This window comes from Adiantum capillus-veneris, chromosome 30 (genome assembly GCF_014529385.1).
Source record: "Adiantum capillus-veneris isolate H3 chromosome 30, ASM1452938v2, whole genome shotgun sequence".
NCBI lineage: Eukaryota > Viridiplantae > Streptophyta > Polypodiopsida > Polypodiales > Pteridaceae > Adiantum > Adiantum capillus-veneris.
The window spans coordinates 99725856-99745322 of NC_140960.1; the positions used below are offsets into that span (position 1 = coordinate 99725856).

Genomic DNA, 19467 nt, shown 5'->3' on the forward strand with positions numbered 1-19467 from the left:
ACCATATGTCAGTAATAAACATTAAATTGCAATATAATCAAACACATAAATAGTTTAAAGGTAAAAATTAAACAAGTTTGGGGTCGCTAATTTAACGATCGAAAGGCACTAAAGATTGACTATTAATACCATGGGCAAGCTTCTCAATTTTCTCTGGTCAATTAAGTTGTTTAATCGCGAGACTAGCGGGTTCATATATTCACATCAGTTGCCTATTGCCTTCAATCCAAGCGCAAATGCTTGGCACTAGCTCGCGTATCAAGTACTCTAGGCTTCCCATTTGGAGCAATTTCATCATGTTTCCATGACAAGGAGCGATGGATGTGGCATGCACTTGGAAAGACGTGGTTCTTAGGCCGATATCCACATCATAAGCATCGATATAATCTACTCATCTAAAGAGGAGGGACTTTTACAAATACTACACTACATTTCAACCTCGAAGACATGCCCCTCAAACAAAGGCTTGTGTCAAAGGTGCCGAGTGGGGTGCCCGTGGGGTGTGCATAGTAGAGAGCAATATTGAAGTGGTACCAATGGGGATAATTTGGGTGAGGGTCACACGCATGAGTACTTAAAATGGATGGATTCTAACATTCCTTTTATATTATACTACACGATAGGCAAGCTGGCCTTATTGCATATAGTTTGTAGTGATGGAGATCACGATGGAACACCCAAAATGCAAATACATTCAATATAAATGGACAACAAACTATTGCTAGTGATACTGGAGTGCAAGTCTTGAGAATGGGTAGCTGGCGATCGCTAGTGGTGCGACTCATATCTAACGCTAGTAGGCTACATCCTTCAACCCGGTCAACTCCTGTGCCATGCATAGAGGCTGCATAACCTCCTCATCAAACCCTTCAAAATGAATAGGCACCTACTAGATTGTTGCAGGGTACTCCTATGTTATAAGGCCATCAAAAGAGATCTTGCACCTATCCAAAGAGTAACTAGGGTCACTAGCTTACACTCCTCAAACTTCAACCACGGGGAGCTGACCTTCATTGAAGGTTGATATGAGAGCCTTTTCCTCTACAGACAAGGAAGTGTTCAAGTCCATTGCAACGCATGCATTGTTTGTAAGAAGGCTCGACTCATACTAGCCTATTGGAGGAAACGTGTAATTCCGAGAGAGAGAGAGAGAGAGAGAGAGAGAGAGAGAGAGAGAGAGAGAGAGAGAGAGAGAGAGAGAGAGAGAGAGAGAGAGAGAGGGAGGAAAGGGTGCATGTTCGGTCATGAGATGGGTTGGAATGGGTGACCAGTGAGGAGCTATCCTATACGCTGGCTTGTGCCTGCAACTTCATAGTGACAAACATGGATTGCTCATACAATGCGATGCACACACCCAAGAGATGCTAGTGAGAGGGGTGGGTGGTCCATCGAGCTTTGGGAGCTAGCACCTACTAAAGAAGGTGTTAATGTCAGTTTGATGAAGCAAACATGAGCAATTGTAAGAAAAGCGACTATGAGAACAAGGAGAAGCAAAGAACAAGGCCACAGGTTGTGCAAGTGCCATGGTAGTCACCCATAAGACACTATAACCAACAACCTCATCACACATAGTATTGACTAAATATTGTCGCATCCAAACTAAAGCCACTAGTGCCCAATAGTGGGTGTAGAACTAGGTACTAACATTTGCTCCAAACACAATAACAAAAGCAAAACTTGTGTTACCATAAACAAAACAAATAGTATGAGAAGCAGGAGAGGAATCCATATTTTATCATTTGAAAAGGCTATTCCTCAAGTGAATCTACAAAAGTAGAACTAAAAAGGATTACAAGTCCTCACATTCTCAATTAGAGGATGCAACACCATGGGGACAAGTGACATCGGCCCTTCAAAAATGCAAATTAGTGGTAGCATCAAAGAGGAACACCGACATTGAGATGCCAAATAGTTCTAGCAAGTAGGCATCCATCTCTGATGGAGCAGGCATAAGTACTCTTCAATAGACTGGCGATTAAAATGTCTTATCAGTAGGCAAAGTTTAAATTGTTGGCCTTTGTGAAGATACAACATGGGTGACCATTGACAAATGAGAGTGTGTCTAGGCATTAGAAAATTTCGTAGGTCATTTGGAGGGCCTTGTAAGAAATTGTATTTCTCTCTCTAGAAACTTTTTATAAAATGCACTTACATCTTGTGAGTACGTCCAAAAGGACAACCAGACACTCTAAAAAGTAGATTTATATTCCCAATCGTCCTTGAAAACGGTCACTTTTTTATTTAATGCGAGCGTCTTTTTCAGGAGACAGGTGCGACGCATTCAATGCAGCTTACGTCATCACTAAAAGTTGAAAAGTCACAAACTGTCAAATAGTGATAGATTTTGAGTGTTTTGACACCACCAATGCGTCCGGAATGCCAAAATACCCTAAAAACGAATGTCTACTTGCCTCATTCCGACAACCGGAAAGGCAAAAAATGTCAAAAAACCCTAAAAAATGGGCTTTTTACTTAAGGCGCGCGAGGAGGCATTTCTAAATGCTAAAATGCCCCTCTGCGCGCCGTTAGTACAAAGCTCCTTATGGTGATTTTTGGACACTTATCTTTCCAGAAAGCCCCTTTTTAGAGGTTTTTGGACATTTTCCTCTCAAAAAGCTCCCTAGAAAGAGGAAAAAGGGGCTTTTTACTAATGGCGCACGAGGAGGCATTCCAAAATTCTAGAATGCCCCTCTGCGCGTCGTTAGTACAAAGCTCCTTTTAGTGATTTTTGGACACTTATCTTTCCAGAAAGCCCCTTTTTAGAGGTTTTTGGACATTTTCCTCTCAAAAAGCTCCCTTAAAAGAGGAAAAAGGGGTTTTTTACTAACGGCGCGCGAGGAGGTATTACAAAATTTTGGAATGGCCCCTCGCGCGCCATTAGTAAAATGTTCTTTTAGGGCTTTTTGACATTTTTTTGCCTCTTTGGATGTCTAAGCGAGGCAATTGGACATTCATTTCTACGAGATATGTGCGTTCCGGACGCAATGACAATATCAAAAGTTTCAAAATCTTCCACCACTTGATAGTTTTGTGACTTTTTGAGTTCTAGTGATGACGTAGCCCGTATCAAATGCACCGCATCTACCTTCTGAAAAAGGTGCTCGCATTAAATGAAAGAGAGTGCTCGTCTTCAAGGACCACTAGATTATTAAATGAGGAGAGGGACACCTTTTATATTTTTGTTAATATCAATCTATTTTTCTATGTAACGTAGGCTCTTCTCTCATTGGAGGAGCTTATTTTCCTCTCTCTTCCAAAAGGCCCTCCAAAAGACCTCCGAAATCTCCTAATGAGTACTTTGATCACACAATTAATAAGTGGCACATACCCAAAATTTATCATATATGCTTCACAACCACTTTTGAGCTCCACACACACATACACACATTCAATGAGAGAGCACCGACCTTGTTGCCAAGAACCACAACCATGTGCAGTTGAAGCAGAGCATTCAAACACCTCGCATATAGTGAACCATGGGACACTACTGCGATAGTGCCACCTGGAAAACTCCATTTGATACCTTCTAAGTCGTGTGCGAAATCACATGCGCATAGGTGGCATTAGCCCTTGTAGCTCTGGATGCAAACACAACAAAAAAGATCTGTTCCTTAAACAAGGTGACACCGTGGCATACAACTAAAACAAAAGTGAAGGCGTGGCATAAATATGACTTTTGCATCGAACGGCTAAAAAATTGCACGCTTCAAACCCACACCTCCTCTATGGCCTTCTGTAAGCCAAAAAACTTAATATTTTATTGTGACTTTAAAATGCTAGTGTCACTTTCTCGTTTTCTCTCCCACAAAGAAGCCTCTATTCATCTCAAGAGCCTTATGTAGGCCATAGTGAATTTTCACCTGGTCTAAGACGTGAAAGCAGAGTCGCTCATCCCAAAATGGCATTGGAAGCGGATTTTGGTGTGTAAAGGGCCTTACATCCTAGAGAGCCTTTGGGCATAAATTTGGAAAAATGTGCCATGGTGGGGTTTCAAAGGTGGTGGCGTCACATGCTGGATGGCGATGCCAAGCCATCACCCCCAACAGCAACCCTCCAAAAAGTAAAGCCCTTTTGTTCGGCTGCCAAGTTGCGCTCAGTTCTCACTTCACTCCCTCCCCCTTCACACGCGACACAGATCTCTCTCATCTCTCCCCCGAGTCCCTCCCTGCGCGCGCACACGCACTCACACACTGGCACAGCCTTTCACAATACTCGACGATCTCGCTTCCAGCTCCAACAAAGCAGCAGCAGCTTAAACCTCTGCGTCCGCCATGATGCTGCCCTGAAGAGTCATGTCCTCTCATGCTGCCACTCTCTGGCTTCATCACCACCCGCCATCGCAAGGCTTCCAGTTCCCTTTTCTCCTCGACAAGCCAGTGTTTATCGCTTGCATTGTAAGTTCTCTCTCTCTCTCTCTCTCACGCGCGTGCGCGCACACACACACACACACACACACACACACACACACACACACACACACACACACAATGCTCTAGAATCGAAATGCTTTCTCGCAGACGCAGATACAAAGCAAATTTGTCCACACCAGTACACGTATTTTGAAATTACGTTCTTGGATTCTGTTGAGGCTACATCCATCATCTTTCTAAGTTTGTCTGTCAAATGCTGCCCCTTTCATTTTTGATCCATTGTGAGGCTACTTATTACATACGTCTCTCTTGGAAACTTTCGACAAGATATCTGTAGCATACTCGCAGGCACATGTATTTTGTTTGAGAGGTTTTCAACCAGTGAGAATCGAGATCATTAGGTACGTATGATTTGGGTGATTGCAGGCTATCTTAGTGTTTCCGATCAACAATTGATGTTTTAAAGCTTCAAGGACTTTTCAACATTCCTGAATTGATCTTTCGTTATTTTGAAAATTTTTCTTACTTAGAAAGATGAAGGCTGTTCACTTGCGGAGGAAATTGTAAAATTTGAGAACCATGCTGAATGGATGAAGACTATCAAACACATGAATGGGTTTGGATTATCCTAAGCTCGGAAAATTTGTTCAATGAAAATTTCTTTAAGAACTAGCATGGAAGAAGTGAAGTTTACTTGGTGAAAAGGATGAGGTTGCAGATTTAGACCGATTTAGACCGATGATGATTTTGATGAAAATGGAGTAGCACCCAATCATTCTCCTTCAATTGCAAGTCGCGACGATGCTTCTTGGTTGTATGACGTGCTTGAGACTTCTACAAAGCCTCCTTTACCTTGGCGAAAGTAGTCTCTAGATCCTATGTGTACTGATGTGCTTCAAAAATCTTGTCCTTGGTGCATAGAATCGGTGAAACCTTTCTAACACCATCGACAATCTCAATTGGCGCCTTCTCTGTAGACGTGTGAACATGGTTGTTGTAAGCAAACTCCACTAGAGGCAAATACTTTTCTCACTAAGTCTAGTTGTCAGAGATATAAGACTTCAACAAGTCCAAAACCACTGTGTTGGCTATCTCCGACTACCATTTGTTTGTGGATAAGCCATGACGAGAATTTAAGTTGAGTGTTTATATTCTCCCACACTGCTCTCCAAAACAAACTCAAGACACTATAGAAGTAGGCATGCCAAGCAATCTAAACATTTGTGAGACAAACAATTTAGCCAAGTGTTCGGCTTTCACTGTCTTCTTTAGTGGTATGAAGAGTTAGCCTGCTTGCTGAATCTGTCGATTATGTTCCAAATACTATCACAAGTTGATGATGTGGCCGGCCACTAGAAGGGGTTAGGCCCTTACAACCATTGGACTCATAATAGTCATAAGCTATGACATGACATAGATACAAGGAATGGCCATTTTCAGATCTCCGTTCCTGGTTCCCTTTCTAGATTTCCGTTCCGAATCTGAGTTCTGTGTTTCGTATCAGTAATAGGATTGCATTTCATGCCGGTTGCCATTTCCCGTTCTTGTTTCGATTTCTTGTTCCGGGTAACTATGTTACAAATCAGCTCTAAAAGTGAATAGCATCACACAAATTAGTCCTAAAAGTGGGACACCCTTCCTTTTATAAGAAGGGATTGGATAATTGAAAAGCCAAAGGTCTGATTAATGAAAAGCCAAAGGTTGGACAATCAGGATACTCAAAGGGCTAGGCTAGTACCTATGTGAAGATCTCTTGGAGGCATTTGTAACCATCATTAGTTTTTGGGCGATCTCTCTCCTTGAGCACTCGTGACAACAACTTGTATTGGTTATCTTTTGCAATATATTAGAAATACATTTCGGGGACGCTCGTCTTGAGAGCCAATGCTTCTAGGGAAAGAACTCCACCTTCTCGTGTCTTGTGCTTGCCTTCGCCTTCTCTCTCTCTCTCTCTCTCTCTCTCTCCAAGTTGAAGTGTGTGCTATTGTGATTCACCACCTGTTCTTAATGTACAAAAAGGTTTCAGTGGTATCAGAGCTGTCACGATTGTGATTATGTTGCAGTATTACATCTACTCCTAGTTGCAGATACGCAAAGTGCCATGCCAAGGAGAACCCCTACGCTTGGATGGTCACGACCCTTCGCTGAAGAGACATGCCTCTTCGCCAAAAGTCACACTCCTTCGACGATTGGTCACACCCCTTTGCTCTATGGTTGCGACTCTTCGTCCAATGGTTGCAGCTCTTCGCCGAAAGGATGTGTCTTTACGTCTAATGTCGCGTCTCTTCACCATGAGATGTGTCTTTTCATTTGTGTCTCTTCGTCTCCTATATAAGGAGCCTATTGTACTCAGTTTTAGAGCATTCATTCATTCAATCAAACACCGTCTTTTGAGTCTCTTGTCAGAGTTATCTTTCTAGTTCTAGTCTTGTGCAAAAATAGAATAAACACATATGAAGTAATATACAGTTCTTCACAGTGGTATTAGAGCAAAATTTTTCTCGAGGCCCGAAGGTTATGAGCCTCTCACCCTTGCCGCTACCCCCCCCCCCCCCCCCCCCCCCCCAAGAGTTGCATGGCAGCAAAAGAACGGTGGTACACGCACACATATGCGCGCATGAGGTAACTTGAATTTTACTTCGGTGCAAAACAATAAAGGACAGAAGAGCTGTGTGTGCGCGCATGTACCCATGAATGGTGATGCTGGTGGCCCTGCTGTTGCCCTCTCGAGGGATGTACCCTTTGGTTGCCCCTTCGTGTTCGCACCCCTTCTCGCTGGCGTGCCTCTTCGTGCTCGTAGCCCTTGGCGCATGACTCCTCCCCAAGCGCTACCCTCATACGTACGTTGGCAGCTTTTCGTAAGATTTTTTTTTTTAACGCCAGTACCTTCAGGCAGCAGCGCAAGCCTTTTTTTTTATTAAAACCCCAAGTGGGTGCCCAACCTGGCTGGCCACTTACACTAACTAAAAGGACCATTTGAATGTATTCGTTCAATTAAACCAGCCAGCGATTTAAAAAAAAAAAAAACAGCAGTAGCGTAAGAATTCAGATGCAGCATGGGCATCGATTTGCAGCTTTTTAGCTCCCCCTTTTGCTCTTGTAGCACGGGCCACTTGTGTCCCTCCTCCCTGTGGTACTATTCACGGCCATGGGAAACGCCCATACTTGAGTGCCCTGTTGCTAAATTGGCTTTATCTTACAGAAAAATAATTCTGAATGAATTATTGGATTTATAAGTGAGAGGATTTTCTCGCTTGGAACATCAAGGAAAAAATAATTCTAAATGAATTATTGGAATTTTAAGTGAGAGGGTTTTTCTCACTGGAGACATCCGAGTACAGAGTATTCCTAGTGCGTCATTCAAAGTAATGACGATAGCACTTTGAACGGGAATATCTGTAAGGCCATCAGGAACGGGTACTTCTGATGCGTCACATCGGATGGGTGACAGGGAGCATCGAGAAGAAGTATCCGACCATCCGGGAACGGACATCTCTGATGAGTCATAGGATGGGTGACATAGAGCATCGTGAAGGGGATTGTACCGTAAGTTCGGTAGGAAAGGACTAGGTGATGGGTATTCCTGATGCGTCACAAGGTGGGTGACGGGTGCATCAGAAAGGGGATATCCATAGTCGAGAGGAAATCCGAACTGTAAAGAGGAATACGCGTAAAGACGCAAGCACAAGAATAAAGATGGGTTCTGAGAAGCTTTTCTTAAAAAGCGGAATATTTTAACGAGTTTTCCGGGAAGAGCAAACGCTTTCCCGCGAGGAATCTATGTTTGCATTGCATTCGTGTATGTGGTTGCATCCAGGGACGCCTGGGAAGTGCTGTGAAAGCATTGATTTTAACTTATAAGGTTTTATTGAGTTTTTGGGCAGGTTTAGACCAATTTTAAAAATATGCCGGCCGTCCACTTAATAAGTGGGCAGCCACTTAGAAAATAAAGCAACAAAACCAGCCAGCGACTTCTCTCTCCCTATTTCGGGTAGAACAGAAAAAAAAAAAAAAAAACGGCCGCGATCTCTGTGCGAGCAGCTATTCGTGCCGTGGTGAAGGAGCTATAAAAGCACCACATGCCCTCACTGAAGGGAGGTTGGCAGCGCCAGCAAGAGAAGACTCTGTCGTTAGAATACGCGAGACTACTAAGCACGGAAGTCACTTTTCTCGCGCAAGAGCGACATGTACCTATTGTGGATTCGCCATACGAATTGTTGTCGTGTGTTTGCGTGTGTGTTTGCAGGTACTTTATCGCGAAGGAGAAGCGAGAAGGCTTCGGCCTACGCTTGGGAATTCCGGAAACGGAATTCGGAAATTGTCTGCGGAGTCTCTACTCTGAGTACAGACGGAAAAAGGATTGAGAGCTTGTCTCTCGGATTTCCCTTACGGGAAGGAACGACCATCGAGTCAGAGATTTAGAACGGAGGGGTTTTCTCTGGTTCTTGTGCTTGTAAAAAGATTCTCCCTAATAAAGAATACTCTTTAAGGGGGGGGACCAGCCCATCTTTTGGTCCCCAGTATTGTGTCGATCTTCTCTCTCTCTCTCTCTCTCTATTTATTTCTCTCTATATCCTTTGGCTTCAGTATTAAGTGATAAATTCTATTTATCCGAGTATATTTTATATTGTTATGCGCTCTCGTTTGTGACAGTGGAATCAGAGCATGGTCTCCTCTCTTTTTCTGTAAAGGAGGACGACTCTGGGAAGATACGGGAAGAAGCCATGACAAGCCAAGAGAGAAGTAAGCAGGCGGAACCGTAAGTCCTGCAAGGAAAAGCTCGCAGAGTTGGAATTTTTTTTTTCCTCTCTGCAAGAAGTCGACACAAGGCTTGGGATTCTCTGAGAAGGCGACAAGAGCATGATGCTCAAGAACCTAGAGAATCCAAGGAGCGGAATGCTCGAGATTCTTCAGAATCCAGAAAATATCCATGAACGTCAATCCAGAACTATAGCCATGAAATCCCGTCATTCCGGGAAGGATATGAAGAAGGTCTCTAGACCTAGGAACACTTCCAGTCAAGTTTGATACTTTTGACGGAAGGGAAGATGCCCCGAAAGCTACCGCTTTGATTCGACAAGTTTGAAGTTGCCTTTGCAAACGACAATTTTTGAAAAAGCGTCGAAGATGAGGCATGTGATTAAACACCTCAAGGGGATTGCAAGTACTTGGTGGTATACCAAAGCTCTGCAAGGAACTTACAACAAGACTTGGATTCAATTCAAGGCTAAATTTTCGGACAAAATTTTTTTCCTCTGCACTTCGAGGAAGGCATCTAAGAAGATTGGGATCGGTTTGCCCAATCGAAATACAAGCGAGTTTAAGCAAGTAGTGGTTCACTCCTGCCAAGGTAGCTCCACTCTTGACCCTCTCTGAGGAAGGAAAGATGAAGAGACTTTTACCCAAATTTTGTAGCCGCATCTGCAAGATACTTTGTAGCGGATGGAGGAGTCAGCAGTACAAGCTGAAGTGTACACCTCAGTGTACATAGAATCTAATCCCCACAGTGGGACGGGAACCATTGAACACAGAAACAACGAATTTTTGTTACCTCTCCTCGAAGGATACATTGCTATTCGGAGAAAGTTTGGAGTAAGGGAATTCAATCTAACTCCTGAATGCTTGAATAGAAGACCCTCAAACTCTAAGTGAGAGGACAGGTCTTTGATCAAAGTTAAATCTTTGAGAAACTCATCAACTGCGTATTGCTTTTATGCACGAGATATGCACGTGTCTAACCAAGACAATCACTCTCGAGTGTTTATGAGAGTAAGGTTGAGTCAGAACATTGTTTTATACAATGAACTGCTTTGCTTAACCATCCGGAAGGTCCATGATTGATATGGTATCCGGTGATTCTCCAACAAATTACTTGCTATTGTGGGTAGGAAATTATGAAGGAACCATTCTGAGCTTTCCAGCAAAGAAAAGCTTTCATTAAGCTTGAGTACCTTATGAACCAACACCCTACCCGGTAAGGGAAGATATGGTAGTGCTTTTCGCACAAGTGAATGAATACTCTTTATGAGTAAAGGAGCAAGAGACTGTTACGGCTCGTGCTCGAGGAATCCAAGGATTGAAATCCTAGATTATTTGATGAGCGGGTTTTGCTCTAAGATCGAGCCAAGGGATCGTCAAGTTGAGCGTCTTTGCTCTAAGGATCTTTCGAAGGGAAGGTAATTTCCCAGGTTCACCAAAACTCTCAGCTTAAGAATTATGTACACCTTTGGGTACATGGATAACACACGAAGATCCGGACCTATTGCAAGGAATTGGATGAGAGTTTGTTATACTCTCTTGAGCGCCTTTTTGCGCGCAAGGATATTCCGACACGAGAATCTCTATTTTAGATGTGTTTGGTAGAAGGAATTTGAGTTTCTCTACGGAGAAGAGGTTTTCTGATGGTCGTTGATCATTGAGTTACGCTATGTGCTTTTACCATTACAGTATCAACTTTTGGTTGCGGTATATGTTTCTCCATGAGCGGGTCAAGTAGCATTTACACGCTGCTGGAATAAATTCGAACTATTCTGTTCGTAAGAATATAATTCGCCAACTGTTTCAAAATGGTAAGAATTACATATGGGAGAACATCCCTGAGAATCAAAGAGGGTTCGCTCTATTGTGAACTAGGTTTGAACGTACGTTCAGAAAATGCTATGGCTAGAATCCTATCTGCTTGAGATTTTGCAAGGCGTCATTGATGCTTGCAAGGAGGAAAAGATTGGAAGGAAGTGCGCCGTGCACAAGGAATCTTCGGATTGGAACCGTCCGCCTACGTTGAGCGACGGCCTGAAACAAGAACCTTCTTTAAGGTGATCACACACTTTGGTTGTGAAGGAAGACATCAAGATTAATACTCTTATGATTTGGGCATTCCCTATGTGGGAGGACACAAGAGGTTTAATATCCTTAGGACTAATAGCGCAAGGTTATGCGCAAAGACATAGACCTAAATTTATTTTTAGGAGGATGATTCTTCTCGGGATTGAGAAGGTGGAATTGAGTTAACAGATTCTCGAAAAGACGCGAATGACGAGTTCTTACATGGCTCGTAAGTTTAATGAATGGTGAAGGATATCCTCGAGGTACTAGAAGAAGGACATGAACTGGTAAGGTAAGTATTGAATTATTGAATTTTTGTTTAATTTAATTTCTAAGTTCTCTTTTGAGAAAGGACTGGCTCAACTCACCATTGAGCAAGATTTGAAATTTTCCGGTTTCTCCCCGGCAGTTCAGTTGGACCTCTACAGTTGAGGACAACTGTTTATAAGTGAGAGGGATGTTGCTAAATTGGCTTTATCTTACAGAAAAATAATTCTGAATGAATTATTGGATTTATAAGTGAGAGGATTTTCTCGCTTGGAACATCAAGGAAAAAATAATTCTAAATGAATTATTGGTATTTTAAGTGAGAGGGTTTTTCTCACTGGAGACATCCGAGTACAGAGTATTCCTAGTGCGTCATTCAAAGTAATGACGATAGCACTGTGAACGGGAATATCTGTAAGGCCACCAGAAACGGGTACTTCCGATGCGTCACATCGGATGGGTGACAGGGAGCATCGGGAAGAAGTATCCGACCATCCGGGAACGGACATCTCTGATGCGTCATAGGATGGGTGACATAGAGCATCGTGAAGGGGATTGTACCGTAAGTTCGGTAGAAAAGGACTAGGTGATGGGTATTCCTGATGCGTCACAAGGTGGGTGACGGGTGCATCAGAAAGGGGATATCCATAGTCGAGAGGAAATCCGAACTGGAAAGAGGAATACGCGTAAAGACGCAAGCGCAAGAATAAAGATGGGTTCTGAGAAGCTTTTCTTAAAAAGCGGAATATTTTAACGAGTTTTCCGGGAAGAGCAAACGCTTTCCCGTGAGGAATCTATGTTTGCATTGCGTTCGTGTATGTGGTTGCATCCAGGGACGCCTGGGAAGTGCTGTGAAAGCATTGATTTTAACTTATAAGGTTTTATTGAGTTTTTAGGTAGGTTCAGACCAATTTTAAAAATATGCCGATCGTCCACTTAATAAGTGGGCAGCCACTTAGAAAATAAAGCAACAAAACCAGCCAGCGAATTCTCTCTCCCTATTTCGGGTAGAACAGAAAAAAAAAAAAAAAAAACGGCCGCGATCTCTCTGCGAGCAGCTATTCGTGCCGTGGTGAAGGAGCTATAAAAGCACCACATGCCCTCACTGAAGGGAGGTTGGCAGCGCCAGCAAGAGAAGACTCTGTCGTCAGAATACGCGAGACTACTAAGCACGGAAGTCGCTTTTCTCGCGCAAGAGCGACAGGTACCTATTGTGGATTCGCCATACGAATTGTTGTCGTGTGTTTGCGTGTGTGTTTGCAGGTACTTCATCGCGAAGGAGAAGCGAGAAGGCTTCGGCCTACGCTTGGGAATTCCGGAAACGGAATTCGGAAATTGTCTGCGGAGTCTCTACTCTGAGTACAGACGGAAAAAGGATTGAGAGCTTGTCTCTCGGATTTCCCTTACGGGAAGGAACGACCATCGAGTCAGAGATTTAGAACGGAGGGGTTTTCTCTGGTTCTTGTGCTTGTAAAAAGATTCTCCCTAATAAAGAATACTCTTTAAGGGGGGGGACCAGCCCATCTTTTGGTCCCCAGTACTGTGTCGATCTTCTCTCTCTCTCTCTCTCTCTCTCTATTTATTTCTCTCTATATCCTCTGGCTTCAATATTAAGTGATAAATTCGATTTATCCGAGTATATTTTATATTGTTTTGCGCTCCCGTGTGTGACATGACCATTCCATATCTCTTGGACATAGATGAGATTCCTGACGAAACCTTCCCCGAGATTATAATGATTCTAGATTCGCTAGAGCCGAAAACCTTTCTAGAGGCAGTTTCCGCTCCCGAAGTATCAGTTCTTAAGTTTATTCGGAGAAACAATTACTTTCGTTGAACAATCGACATGGCCGAATCACAAGATAGTAACGACAATATTTTACCCGAGGATCTGATTGCAGTTCTCAAAAAGCAGACGACAGCAATTTCGACAAGTCTTGCATCAATTCATATTCGCTTGGAGCAGATGCAGATGCAAACCTCTTCCCAAAGTTATTCTACTGCTTCTCGGACTACACATGCTGCTTCTCTTCCATCTTCTTTCGACGCTCCAGTGGTCGACAAGGAAGAACCACTCAAACTAAAGGCTTTGAAACTTAAATTTTCTCACCCAAAGCATGGTTTCTCAGAGAGAACTAGACACAAAGTACCTTTATGCGAGCAGCAAAAGTCTCAGCATAAATATTCTTGGAAAGTTCACTTCTAAGCAACCAACTTCTTATTGGAATCATTAACAACAAAAGCAGCAACATGAAGCTTCCAAAGGATCTCATCTTAAAAAGCAACCGGCCATATCAAGATGGGCTTACTTAGTGGCACATATATCCGACCCCAGTCGAGTACTTGGTTGTGAATGTCGCCACGCAGGACAAGTTCTCCCTCGCGAGCCATGCCCTACATTTAAGTCTTTCTTATCTGATGGTTGTACAATTGAAGATTTATTGATCCTTTCCTTGTGCAAGAGGATTCTTCAGAGGTCTAAGAGGCAACCGCTCCCTTGACCTCCCCCTTCTCAATTGGAAGCCTTAATACAAGTTGAGACAAGTGAAGATTCAGAAGATTCCGGTTCTTGTGTGACAATGGACAAGCACAAAACCCCTTCTTTGGCCGTGATCCCAGGAGAAAAACTCGCCTTGTCACCGCCCTTGCAGAATAAAGTCTTTGTCTCTGAACAGATATCAAATACAATGGTGAATGATAATTTTTCAAACTTGAAAACTCAAGTCCTTACCTTCAGCGGTGCAAAGGATAAAACAGATAAAGACTCTTGCAGCATGACTTCAGTCGTTGCAATTGAATCATTGGACACAAATTGTTCTATAGATAAACCTTTACAAATGGATATACCTCCAAACACTACTCTGTCTCAGTCTACAACGTCCCTTCAAGAGGATTTTATTGTTCCAGATAAACCAATGGAATACCTTACAGATTTCCAACCAGTGGTCATCACTCAACAAAAAACTCAAGTCAATTTACCAATAGTTTCACTTGAAGCAGATAAAGATTCAATCTTTTCTTGGAAAAAGCTCGAAGTTACAAAAGACTTTGACAAAGGCACTTATCAAATTGCAAAAATGATCAGTTTTCAGTTTGGCAAAATAGTTATGATCAATAACTGTGCCATGACGTGGGAATTCACAGAAAGAGATTTGGATGCAGAAGCACTACAAAAATACATTTCCTTCACCCTGGGTTTTATTTTAAATGGGAGGGAATGTATAACCGGCCTCTACAACGTAGAGTGCGGTACTATTTTAATTACCTGTTAACTTTATACAGAGCACTGAGAAGGAAAGAGAACACAGTTGCGTCTAGCGACTAGAATGTCATTGTGCACATGAAACCGACACCTTGTAGGCCCCAGAGACTGGCGTCCCTTTCGGTATTTCTTTATTCAATTTAAGGTAGACGATCTGACCACTTAGTACAAGCTTGTTCAAAGCTGTCCAAACCTGACGAGGGCTGAAAACGCAGGTTTTCGACCTGATTTCGGCAGCATAACGGCGCAAAAACCTCTGTAGGTCAAAAGTACCTGTCTAGGGCGCATTCCCTCGCTATATCTGGAAGCTTTCTGGTGAGCTGTCACAGAAATTCAGCGGGCTGTAATTCTCTGTTTTTCACTGTCGGGTGTCCAAAAGCCTGTACACGCATCCCAAGGCTCTCACGAGGCTCCCTTGGTGTTCCCTTGCAGTTTAGGTGCGAAACCCTAAACCTGCAGAAAAACACAACAGGCTGTAATTCCTTGTTTTCGGATCGTTTTTAGCGGAGCGAACACGCCTACGTGTGTCCCAAGGGCTCCCGCACGCAATGGGACGGTTCCCCTGTGAAATGGATGAGTTTTCACGCGAGAAAACTCTCCGAACTCGCAATCTTTCGCGATGGAACTGTGCGTACCTGTCGGGGATTAGTAATTAGCTAATCCGCTTCCCGTTTAGAAGGCTCTTGCCTTGGCAAACGCGCATAAACCCCCAGAACTGTACATATTCATTTGAGTAGCCCAACTAGTGGGGCATTACCATATGTGCCAAAGGGGAGAGAGATGCACGAGAGCAAGTCATCTCGCTACATGAGACAGAGGAGAAGGCAAGCTTTCAGACCCGCACCGACTACTGACACACACATTGTAGGTCACTTATCAGTAAAAAATCAGCCCCCTCTCTCTCTTGGGCACCTCCTCTTGCTGAGGTGTCCTGCAGGCCTGCAGGCAGCTCTCCTCCTGCCAAGTGTCCAGTTTGCCCCTTTGAGTTAATTCTCTAGTTCCCACTGACTTATAAAGTTATAAGTGACTTTCCGAGTGGCCCAGACTTCATTTGGCGCACACAGGCTTTCGTACTCATCAGAATTTAGTGCTAACTGGCCTAGACAGTCCCAGACTGACCGACCTAGACTCCCGATGCGAGAAACCTATTTGGCGGCAGTCGTTTCACATCGGCCATGCAATGTCCACTTGCACCTTTTCAAGGGTTCCGGGGAAAACAAGTAAAAATAAAAATAAAATAAAAATATCTAGTACTTATTTACGGAAGGCAACAGGAAAAATACACGTCCTGGTGACACACCCCACCCTTGAAATACTGCAAGCGACCTCGCTTGCATGCCAATAATACATGCGAATAACTCCTGATATCACATATATTCTATGATGGGAATCCAAGATATACATGCTTCCGGAAATGTAGCGTTGGACGATTAAACAATCCCACCAACTTGGCTACGACACATATATCAAGCATAGAAGTCTTCTAGTGTACGCTCGAGCACAAACTTCTCTAGCTAAATTCTGTATGGAAAGAGTAGATACAATTGCTTAACTACTCTGTTGAGCATCATGAACCATGCTCTTGCCTTGCTCCAAAAAGGCTACATCAAGTCACTGTGGGTTCCATCTGAAAGGCTTCAAGATACAATTGCGATAGCTTAGGTGAATCAACCAATTCAGACTCTTCCATCCATTTGGCATCCAACGATGGATAATTCTTGAACTTCACCAAATAGCGTCTTGCAGGCTTTCCTCTAACCTTTCTTTCCTTATGTGCCAATATTTGTTCAGGAACAAGAATCTCATCCAATTCTTCCACTTCGGGTTGTTCCTCATCAAGCATATTCTCTGGCACATCACCAACAAAGGGTCTTAGAAGGCTGACATGAAAAGCATTATGTATTTTCCAGCCTTCTGGTAGCTTCAACCTGTAAACTACATCGTTGATCATAATATCGCATACTGAGCTTACGAAACAAGCGTTCCTTGCCTTTCCTTTTCCTTAACCTGGCCTTTTCAAAGTGCAGAAGCACCTAATCACCAAGTGAAAATACAAGTGCACGACTGTGACGATTAGCAACTTTCTTTTGCTTAGCCTGAGTCTTCTCAAGAGCAATCTTTATCTTCCTGCATGTTTCAACCACATCTTGTCCATACTTGTCCGCCTCAAAAATCTTGTCCTTAGTCTGCAAAATGGGCGGGACTTTCTTCCCTCCTTCCACTATCTCAAATGGTGCCTTACTTGTTGACGTATGCATAGTGTTATTGTAAGCATATTCAACCAATGGGAGATGGTGTTCCCAAGTTGCCTTGTGCTCTGACACATAACATTTGAGCAGATCCAGGACAATAGAATTTACCTCTTCTGACTGTCTATTAGTTTGCCGATGAAACGAAGAAGAGAAATTTAGCGTAGTGCCCATGTTCTCAAACAATGCCTTCCAGGAAAGACTCGTCATACGTGGATCCATGTCACTGACAATTGACTGAGGCATCCCGTGATACTTGCTCATGAATATCTTGACCATGTGTTCTAGCTTTATCTTCTTCCTAACAGGAATGAAATGGGCCTACTTATTGAACTTGCAAATGATAGTCCAAATCCCATCATTGCCTGTTTGCGTTCTTGGAAGATCAAAGATAAAGTCCATTGCTATGCTTTCCCATGGCCTATCAGGAATCGGCAATGGCTGCCAACAATCCCGGTTGCTTTTGCCTGTCAAATTTGACTTTTTGGCAAACTAAGCATGATCTTACAAATGTGTCAACATCTTGACGCAAAGCTGGCCAATAGAAGAATGTCTCAACCCCTTTCACTGTCGCATCAATTCCACGATGTCCAGCATAAGGTGGAGCGTGACTTACCATCAAAATCTTTGGCCGTAACTGTTTAGTAACGTATAACTTTCCATGCATCATGAGAAAGTCATTCTTAAGCATATAGTGCTCATGATGTTGCCCATCAACAAGTTGGTCATAGATCCTTGCAAAATTGAATCTTTGCATTTTGTGTCTTCATTTCGTCTAGTTCACAATGGTACGGAATTGACACTGCTGAAATTTGGGGCTTTTGACAACGCATCAGCCACCACGTTCTTTTTCCCTTACACATGCACAATCTGAAAATGGAACATTGACAAGATGGTTGCCCATCGCATGTGCTTCTCAGACAACTTCGTCTGTGTGAGAAAATATTGCAGGGTTGTTCTGAAAAGAAGCAACTGGCAAAAAGGTATCCCAAAAACATTAACTATAAGTAGCCAAAGTGTCATCTTCCCACGTTTTGTAGTCAATTCCCAGGTTGTAATCACATCCTGTTCATATTGCCGTGCCAACCATACCGAAAAAATCAATTTCTTGAATTTCATCCACTTTGTTGGAGCTTTAGTATGAAGAAGCAAGGTCGATCACCATGTGTAAGCATTTCCTTTAAAAAAAAGATTAGAAATGGAGGAACCTTCTTAGCACCCTCGATTACTTCAAATGGCGCCTTCTCCTTCGATGAATGAACCGTGTCGTTGTAGGCAAATTCCACCAAGGGCAAGTACTTTTTCCATTGAGTCTTCTGGTCCGAAATGTAAGACTTTAATAAATCCAAAACCATTGAATTGACTATCTTAGATTGCCCGTCTGTCTGTGGTGGAATGAGGACGAGAACTGCAACCGCGTGCCAATGTTCTCCCAAGTTGCCCTCCAAAACAAACTAGTGAATCGGGGGTCTTTGTTCGAGACTATGGACTCAAGCATGCCATGTAATAAAAAAAACTGTGAAACAAACAATCTCGCCAAATGATCAGTCTTATACTAAATCCATGTAGCTGAAACAATGATATCATTTGTGCATACCAACAAGATGTGTCTCCATGTGAGGCAAGCTGTCGAGAAGACTCCAAAGCTAGGTGAGCATATCTATCTTTGGGGAGATCCCAGATACTGTGTATAAAAGAGACGGATCTGGTAAGTGCCTCTATGACCAGTGGGGGAGCAGCAAGCTGTGCAGGAATAATCTCGTGCGGTATAGAGGCCTTGGCCCTAATCATTCGGGAAATCATAGAGACCAGAGGCCTCTCCATACATCTCCATCCATTAGTACTGCCAGCTCGGCTATGATGGTCTACTGATGGTCCCCATATTTACACCCCATAAAACATAACTGAAGTAACCAATGTGTCAAATAGCTAGAGCTTTGTTCGAGGTTCCTGAAACTGAATCTACGAACTGAAATGAACGTGGAGAGAGGATCTCCCGGCTACACAGACCGCCTATAGATACGCGTCGGACGAACCACCCCACCATAGCCACCATCCGGCAGCTCCCCCGTGCTGGGGCCAGTGTCCGACGACGTAGGCGTGCACCTGTAAGACCAGGCGTCCCATACCACCCGGCCTCACCTCCTCGAGGTGACCTCGTGCACGCCTAGCCTCGCGGGCTAACCATTGACACTGCGAGTGGGGGTCGATAATTACAAATGAGGCCTTGCTCTCCCTTTTATAATAATGGCCGGCCACACTGGTCGTGTTCACACTACATCCGCCCGGACACTGGACGCCCATCCCGATGGCATCTGGGCTAGATCCCCTCTCCTATGAGCGGGACATAACATACTTCTTCGCTTAAGAACCATTGATGTCCTCATCAATGAAGTGGGGATACTGAGCCTTCAAGGCTCTAACAGGTTCCCAAGTAGCAAACCTTTCAGATCGACCCTTCCATTTAATTAAGTATTCGTCATAAGCCTTTTGA

At 43.4% G+C, this 19467-nt stretch overlaps 1 protein-coding gene across 4 annotated transcripts in view; it reads left to right on the forward strand.

The window, feature by feature from the left end:
- The first annotated feature begins 4073 nt into the window (after positions 1-4073).
- The window catches only part of LOC147418498 (ELMO/CED-12 family protein), a 37182-nt gene continuing 21788 nt past the window's right edge, over positions 4074-19467 (forward strand). For 3 of the 4 annotated variants that reach the window (XM_086506665.1, XM_086506667.1, XM_086506666.1), the window contains exon 1: positions 4074-4394. The gene's annotated coding sequence lies outside the window, so the exon portion shown is untranslated. The remainder of the gene's footprint in view (positions 4395-19467) is intronic. The other variant, XM_086506664.1, reaches the window with a different exon arrangement.